Source organism: Orycteropus afer, unplaced genomic scaffold, assembly GCF_000298275.1.
Source record: "Orycteropus afer afer isolate SDZICR_OR568_19922 unplaced genomic scaffold, OryAfe1.0 scaffold00128, whole genome shotgun sequence".
Taxonomy (NCBI): Eukaryota; Metazoa; Chordata; class Mammalia; order Tubulidentata; family Orycteropodidae; genus Orycteropus; species Orycteropus afer.
The window spans coordinates 54,029-62,880 of NW_006921715.1; positions in this window are offsets into that span (position 1 = coordinate 54,029).

Consider the following 8,852-nt stretch of genomic DNA (forward strand, 5'->3'; position numbering starts at 1 on the left):
CCCCGCCCCTCGCGGGCCCCCCCACCGCTGCGGCGTCCGGAAGCCGCTCGCACACGCGGGGCACGCTTGGCACACGGGCACAGGTACCCCGAGCACGGTTACACACTCTGCGCACACAGGACAGCACACGGCGCACACACACGGAGGCCAGGTCGCGGGAAGCCACCATGGCCGGGCCGCGGACCCCAGAAAGACGCAGTCCGCACTTGGAGACGGAAAACGACGTCCGGACACTTACTGCAAAGGTCCCAGCACACATGTCAGCAGTCACCCAGCCCGTAAGACACACACGCACACACCATAAGGACGTGGGACACGCACACAAATACGCACGCACCCAGAAAAACACTTCTGAAACGCCTGGTGCACACGGAGTCCTGGCCATAAAGCTTCGGGGAAACACACACACTTGTAGCCAACACACACTGCAGCACACACACTGCAGCGCACACACGGAAACACACTTCAACACACACCAAGCAGCACAAACTGTAACACACTGCAGCGCACACACAATGCGGTACAGGGTGTGTGTGGAAACAGCCCGGAGGAGACAGGGTGAGGGGACACACAGTCGGGAGACGGGCGGCCTTCAGCCCAGCCCGGCCCGCAGGCCAGCACACACAGGAGCCTGCTCCAAGCCACGTGCACGTGGAAACATACAAACACGCTCATGGGCACGCGGACACCGGTACTCGTGTTGAATCACACACCCACACACGTGTCGCACGAAACCAAGACCTCTGTCATGTGGAAACACAGGCACGCTCACGGAACACATGGACCCTTATGCATCCACACACAACCACACGCCGAATCCTCTCAAGTACACGTGCCGGGTCCCACAAGTCAGGAATCAGGAGCTGTTGGTCACCCACTCACAAAAACACACATGTACAAAGGGTCATCCAACACACCAATTTCCCCAACAGGTACACACACTTACACACACACATCTACAGATCCTTTCCACCTTTGTTCACTGTGATGCTGTGGCTGTGCTCACAGACACTCACACTTGCAACCAGGCTCTCAGCAAGGGTTCCAGGCCTCCGGGGCGGGCCTCCAGCCAGAGACCACAGGGATGTGGGAGTGAGGGGTTCAGCGTGCTATCGGGGCTCTTCGGGCACCGCTCCCCACAGTCCCAGCCTGGGCTCGCAGCCCTGCTAGACACAGCCCTGCACTCCAGCCGAGCAGCAGCCCACAGCCCTGTGGTCCACCCCCCACTTCCGGCCTGGGGAGAATGGGTAAGATGGAGGGGAGCAGGAAGAGGGGGTAAACGGGGAGGGGTCCCAGGCGGTGATACTTTGGGCCGGGCCCCTGTGTGTGTGCATAATCTGCATAGCTAATTTGCATGTAAATTCCGGGTGCTGGGAGTGGGCATCCACTTGGTTCATGGGCTGCCCCCCCCAACAGAGTTGCTGGGAGGGGACCCTCTGCCCTTTGTACTTGCTGCTGGAAGTGGGGGTGAGGTGGGGAGAGGATCCTCCCCTGGCCATCTAAGCTGATCCAGCAGGCAAACAACATGCCTGTTGTCCCACTGGTGGCCGTGGAAGGCAACGGGAATGCCAGGGACCCTCAGGAAGGGGTGGTGGCTGAGGCTGAGCCTGTGGCTGGCTGGAGGAGGCTGGAAGGGGACTCCTCATCACTGGTGTGGGAGCTTCTCTTCCTGGGTGTTCTCTGCAGGAGACTCTGCTCGGTGGGGTGCCCACCACGTGCCCTTGTGTCTCTGGCCCCTTCTCACTTCTGTGGACTCTCGGGTACAGAATCTGAGCACAGAGGCAGACATTCTGTGTCCCAGGCCCCGAGAAGAAGAAGGAGGAAGGCTGGGACTGCCCGGAGGTCCCACTGCCCAGTGGGCAGCAACTGCCTGGGCTTCCTCGGCCACCTTCTTCTCTTCTCACCCAGGTCCCTAACCTCAGTCCCCAGAACTAGCCACACACGGCGGTGGGCAGCTCAGGGAGGGCTGGGTCCACAGCCAGGAGCCAGGGCGGGGGATCTTGGGCTGGACCATCCCAGGGAGTGGGGGGAGGCCTTCCCCAGCTCCTGCCAACACCACGAGGGCAGGTTGTGGACCCAGTGTGCACAAAGGGGCCTCCAGCCGCCATCCAGGCGCCCTGCCTAGACCCCTCCCCTCCCCACCTGCTGCCCTCTGCCCTCTGGAAAGAGAGGGAGGGGGTGTCATTCTCACCCAAGGGAGCCAGTCTCCAAATGTCACAGCCTTAAGCTGAACGGGCACTCTCCTGGTGCCAGGCCCCTGCCTGTAGAGGGCCAGTCTGCCCTCTCTGCACCCGGGCTGCTTGTCCATCAACAGATGCTACACCTGCCTCCAAAGGCAGCTCGGGGTTTTTTAAGCAGTGTGTGCCGGCCTGCTGGGGCCCTTCTGTCCTTCTTCCAGTGTCGCCTGGGGGACTTGCCTTCCCACCTGGGCCCTTTGTCCAGAAGTCTCTGGAGGACCACCGTGAGCCAGCAGGGTTTGCTGCAGGATGACGAATGTGTGGAGACTGGGTTTCCTCCAGCACACAGACACCGAGACAGGGCGCTGAGGAACGGGCAGGTGGCGAGGAGGGTGGGGACTGTCACAGGCTTAGGGGCTGCACAGACAGGACGCATGAAAATGCCATCCTGGCCCCTGGGGAATTGGCTCCGTCTGCAAGCAGGCCCTGGGGGTGGGGAGGCAGAGCGGAGGCTGGCTTAGGACAGCCCCACCTCTAGCTGGGCCCCCTCTCTTCCTCCTGCAGGAGCCTGGCAGCTCCAGGCCACCAGTGCACACAGGACTTGGGGCAAGGGATGGCGCAGGTAGCAGACCCAAAGAAAGGCTGCCCCCTGCCCTTCCTCCTTCCCCTTCTGCTCTCCCTCTCCCTTTCCCTCCCCCTGCCTAGACACCGCCCTCAGCCTGCTGACCACTGGGCCTTGATTAAAGACAGAGTATGCGGAGCCCTGCAGCAGCTCTGAGCTACAGGGCCTCAGAGCCCAGCCCTGGGCGCCCAGTGCAATTGGGGGAACAGGACAGGGCAGCTCCAGGAGTTTCTCACATTCCTGCCCCATCCTGTTCCCGGCCCCCACCCATGCCTGAGAAGTCTAGGTCCTGAGGCTGTTTCTGCCCAGACTGGGTCCTGGTCTTTGGGGGTGTCTGTTTCAGTCAGTCCTATTGGGACATTGCAAAGGTGGGAAACTGAGGCACGGCAAGGACTCCCATCCAGGCCAGTTCCTTGAGCCCTGTGTTTTCATCCCCCTGACCCCTTCCCCACTCTCCGGCCTCCCTCCCAGACAGCACAGATGGCAGTCTCCCCTCCCCGCCAGCCCCTGCCCCATGCCAGGGAAGGGAAGTGCTCCGTGGTGCCTCTGGACTCAGGACGTCTGTTTAGGATCCTAGGACCCTACCATCCCAGGGAGAGCCAGGAGGGGTCTCCCCTGGGCTATCTCAGTCCTAGGGAAGTGGGGGGTGGAGGGGAGCTGCCTCTCCCAGCCTCCTCTCTGATTGAGCTTCGACTTAGCCTCAGTGGATACTGGGCCTATATCCACCATCCCCCAGCCTGGCCTGGTCAGGATTGCAAGGCCTACTTCCAAGAGGAGGGGTCACGATTAGTAAAGCTGGCATTTGAATTCAAACCCAAGTCTACTCTGGATCCAAGTGCCAGGCCCTTGCTCAGGTGACCAGGGTAGTGGCCAGGAGTACAGTGTGGAGGGCCCCAGGGGCACCCCCAAGGCCCTATGCCCATGAACTCAGCCCCTAACCCCCCTCCTCAGGCAGGGGAGGGGGAGTTCAGCAAGCTGGGAATCTGGGGACTGTCGGGTCAGCACAGAGAGCCGTTCAGCAGCCACGACATTGTTCCAAGCCCATAGTTCATCCCAGAGACCTCTTTTTGTCTGTCGAGGGGTGGCAGCTGGGGGCAGAGGACGGGGAGGGTGAGGCTCACGGGGAACATGTAAGCTTTCTGGAACACGACCCATCGTTTCAAGCTTGGTCAGAGCGAAGCCTCTTCATTCTGAAGGGGCTTTGCCATCGGCAGCAAACCGAGAGAACATGGCCACGTGGTGCCCACCCGCTGCCCCCGGCCTCGTACAGCCTGGAGGCACACGTGACAGACCTCCCCACACACACCGGCTGCGGGGGGCTCCGAGGGGGCACAGAGCTGCACGCGGACTGGAAGCCCCCCGACACAGGCCTGCAAGCAACAGGACACCCCCCCCCCCAGCCCGCTGCCAGCTCTGGGAAGCGACAAATGCAAGAAAAGCAGGGTGCGGGGAGGCTCGTTTGTTTGGGTCCATAGCTAGTGTTGGCTTCTGTGGGGTCGCAGCTCTCCCCCCAGCAGAGCCAATTTCTCATCATCAGGATTCAACAACAGGTTGCTTTCCCTTCTGGCCTCACAGTTGGGACCTGCGCACTTGTCCAGCTCACAGGTCTCATTGTCCACGTCATCAACCAGTTTCCCCTCTGAAAGGGCTCCCCTGAGTCATGCCGAGCCTGAGGCACTTCGGGGGTCTCCGGAAGGGCTCGTGGGCCTCCTGTGCCCTCACGGGCCACACCCTAGAGGGAGGACAGTGGGGCCAGAGGATAAAGCGGAGCCATCACCTGTCCCGTCGCCACAGGCTTTGGCCAGAAGTGCAGTCACGCTTCACCCATCAGAAACCCCCAGCAGCCCATTTTCCGTGGAGCAGAGTCTCCCCTCGTTCATTTGCAGGGTGCTGGCTGAGCTCCTACTGGGTGCAGGGAGCTGGGGGTGTGACGCTCAGTCTGGGGGTGGCCTCCCATCAGAGTTCACTGGGGGGACCTAATACACAGGTCCAGGAGTGAGGACCAGAGAGCGGTGAGCAAAGGGCCGCCAAGCACAAGGGAGGCTGTACGCTTCTAGGAGGGCCTTCTCCAGAGGCCGCAGGTGTGGGGAGGGCCCTTCCAGACCAGACCTCTGGTCCCAAGGCCTGAAGGCATGAGAGAGGACATGTGAGTGATCGTGAGTGAGGGTGAGTGTGTCTGGGTCTGTGTTGGTATGTGAGTATGTGTGTATGGATATGTGGATGTGATGTGAGTGTGTGTGTGTGTAGGAAGGTGTGGCTGGGGGGAGGCTGGGAATTGGGGACCTGGAGATACGCGGTTCCTGGGGACCTTAAGGTGCACCGCACGATAGTCACTCCCTTATCTGTACCAGGAAGCCCTAGTATGTTTCATCCCATGATATTCAAAACATGTTTGTGGGGTGCTCCTACGCCTAGGCATTGGTCCAAAGAGGGCCTGGGACAGGCGGAGGTGGGAGAGCTGCACGCTGCATCCTCTCTTCCCTGGGGCCTGCCATGTCCCGCCAGCTGCCACCACCTGGGAGCTGCCCAGGGCCTGTCAAAGGACAGGAGCGAGCACTGGGGCCCACGGCGGCCGCTGCAGTGTCCGCTCTGTGCACACCTTTCTCCTGTGTTCATAGCTCTGGCACCAGTGCCTGACCAGGCAGGGCAGGAGCAGCTTGCTTACTCAGCTCAGTGGTCCAATGGCTGCCTGCAGTGCTACCCACAGGGTGTCTCGTGTCTATGGATTAAGTAAATTAATGAATAAGTAAATGTGGTGCAAAGTGTTCTCTGAGGGTTACCATGGGCCCCTGGGACGGATCCTGTGTCCTAGCAACTGGCTGCAGTCCCGTGGCCCTCTCCACCCCACGCCCTCTCCCACCTCTGGTCTCTGGGTTCCTAGAGTTGCTGCCCCCCACAAATTGGGAGGGCGCCCAACATTGGCTTATTCTCCCCACCTCTGGGCCCCTAATGTCACTGGGAGTGTGGACAGCAGCTGCTTTGAGACCACAGCCGGCACCCAGCCTCCAGCACCAGCCCCTGCCCACCTCCACCTCCACTAGCGTCTGGTCCTCTTCGCGGCTGATCCGGTTCCTATGGCGACGCTCCTTGCCTCCTGAGGCCCTACCTAGCTGTCTGCAGCCGAGCTCCAGCAGGGGATGGGGGCAGGAGACACGTGGCCTGTGCTGACCCCAGCTCCTTCCAACACAGCCAGGATCTAACCAATCTCGGGTTAGATCTTTTACCAAACCAAACCAAACCAAACTCGTAGCCGTCAAGTGGATTCTGGCTCATAACAATCCTAAAGGACAGAGTAGAACTGCTCCATCGGGTTCCAAGGCTGAAATCTTGATGGAAGCAGACTGCCTGGTCTTTCTCTTGTGGGGTGATTGGTGGGTTTCAACTGCAAACTGAAAATGCTTTAATCACTCTGCCACCAGGTCTCCTTGGCTCTGTTATACCAAAAACCAAAACCAAACTCACTGCCATCCAGTCAATTCCAACTCATGGCGACCGCCATTGGATTTCGGAGGCTGTAAATCTTTACAGAAGTAGTACTTTTGCCACATTCCTTCCTTCCCTCCCCTGATATCCATAGAGCTTGATGCTGACACTCAGAGAGGCTGAACCACTTTTTGGCAGGTCACAGAGCAAGGAAGTGGCAAAACAGGACTAGAAGGCGAGGGCCAAGATGACTGGAAAGTTGATTGTAAAATGTTGGGGACATCTCCAGGTCCTTGTTCAGAGAGGTCCATCTGAGGTCTGGCTGAAAGGCCCATGGACTCAAAACAGCAGCGAAATCATGTCATGAGAGAGGGGTTGTGGGCTGGGGTGGATGGCGGCCCCAGTGCCCACTGAGCCTGCCTGCTGAAGCCATTCACTCCACCACTTCAGTGTCAGAGAATCTGGGGGACAGAAGGACTGCTGGTCTGGTGACCCCCCTTTCTTTCTTTTTCCCTCTTTCTCCTTGCTGGCCTCTGTTTGGCCTGATCACCCACCAGCAAGCCCACAATATGGAAACCAGCCCCTTCGGCCTGTATGACTCTCATGAGCCCTGGAGGACAGCCCTGGCCTCATCAGTCCAGGCCCTCCACCCCTATGCCTGAGCCAGGCCTGGACCCCACCCCCTTCACCCTCACCCTCTCCCTGCACATGCAGGCTCCAAGTCCCAAGACCATACCTCCCATGTTGTATGTGCCGTCGAGTCAGACCTGACTCATAGCGACCCCTCCTTGGGTTTCTGAGGCAATATCACTACGGAAGTAGATTGCCCAACCTTCCTTTCGAGGAGTGGCTGGTGGGTTTGAACTGCCAGCCCTCTGGTTAGCAGTCCAGTGCCTTAGTACCTCCCAGGTGGCTCTCAGATCCACTCTGTCTTGTCTACCCTGCTGCTTCTCCTCTGGGTCTGAGCCACCAGCTCTCCGGTCTGTGCGGGCAGTAGCCCCAGGCTGACCCACCTCCCCTAGGTCTGCAGGAACCCAAGAGAGACTTGCACAGAGCTGTCTGTGCAAGGTAGGTTCCTGCTTAAACCCTTTAAGGAAGGAAAGAAGGCAGGAAGGAGGGAAGGAAGGACAGAAAGAAGCGGGAAAAGGGGGGAGAGAAGAAAGGAAGAGAGGGAGGGAGGGAGGGAGGAAAACGCAGAAGGAGAGAGGGAAGAGTGATCTGTCCTTCCCAAATCGATTCTGCTCTCCCGGGGCTCCAGGCCCCAGAATTAGGTGCACAGTAGGTTCTCATTAAGTATTTGTGAATTGAATTGCACTGCCTTATCAAGGAATCGATAGGGCGGCGTTCTGCAGGGGCCTTGGGTTGGGAAATGCTCTTTAAAGCCCTGGGAGGCGACCCTCCCTGCGAAAATGTGCCTCCAGCCTCTCGCAGAGCTGCTTTTCAGTCTTCCCCGGCCTCTCTCCAAAGGGCCAATTATTTCTGATTGTGTTTTACCTAATTCTGCCCCCTTCCATGTCCAGCTGGTCGCAGCATTAGCTGTGCGCGGCCAGCGCCGGCCCCATTCATCGTGGTGCAGTGGAGGGGCCTCGCCAGCACAGTCTCACCCAGGCCACGATTTTACTATTATTGTTATTATTTTTAGCTAACTGCAGAAGATGGGGGTGGGGGTCACTGCATTTGTTGTTTTCCCAGAATTGTCTCCGCCCTCAACAAGAGGCCGGAAGGGCAAAGGCACGGGGAGCAGGGGCGTTGGGGAACTGGTCAGGCTTCTCTGGGACACTGCTTTCCTTCTGTAAAATGGGCGTGGGGACCCCTATGGGACAGAGCCATACAGGGGCAAGGAGGCTCCACGAGAACGGCACTGGGCTCTTAGCAGATGCTGGAGGTCCGGCCCTGTCCGCATCCCATGCCTTCATCTCTAGAAGGAGGATGCTAAAGAGGATGGAGGTTGGTGAGGCTGATGAGGATGCTGGAGGCTGATGAGAGTTGGCTAGAGGCGATGGGACCACATGGATGATGTCCTCACACCAGTCCCCACTGAGGGTCTCCCTGTACTGCCCTCTCCCCAACCACCCTAGCCAGCACCCACAATCCAGTGGGGTCTAGAGTCAGTGGTAGCTTCTGGGATCAGTTCGCAGCTCCCTCTACCCATCAGCCTCCGTTGATAGGAGACCATGACCATGAGGCTGGGAGACCCGTATGGCTCAGGCAGCATCCCAGCAGGAAGCAGGTGGTGCAGTCAAGATGCTTCATGGGAGGAGAGTTTAATAAAGGGACAATCGACAGGGATGTGGGCAGGGCGTGAGGAAGACCCAGAGATGAGAGCAGGCCCAGCTCTCACCGCGGCTGGGAGGCGAGGGAGAGTGCTATTACCTGCAGCAGGAACACAGCCTCCTGTGGAAGCTCCACTCCAGTCCATGGGTGTGCGGCCAAGCTGGCTCTCGTCCTCCCTCTCCCTGCTGGGGCTCCCTGGGCCACACCCAGCTGGAAGCCAGTGCCTAGGGCCTGGCTGACTAGACCAGACCTCTTTGCTCAGGGCCGGGTGAAGGACAAGGGCAGCGTCTGGTGGCAGAAGGATGCTTGAAGGCCTTGAACATCAGGAGTCCATCACCCAACAGCCCATGTTCCCG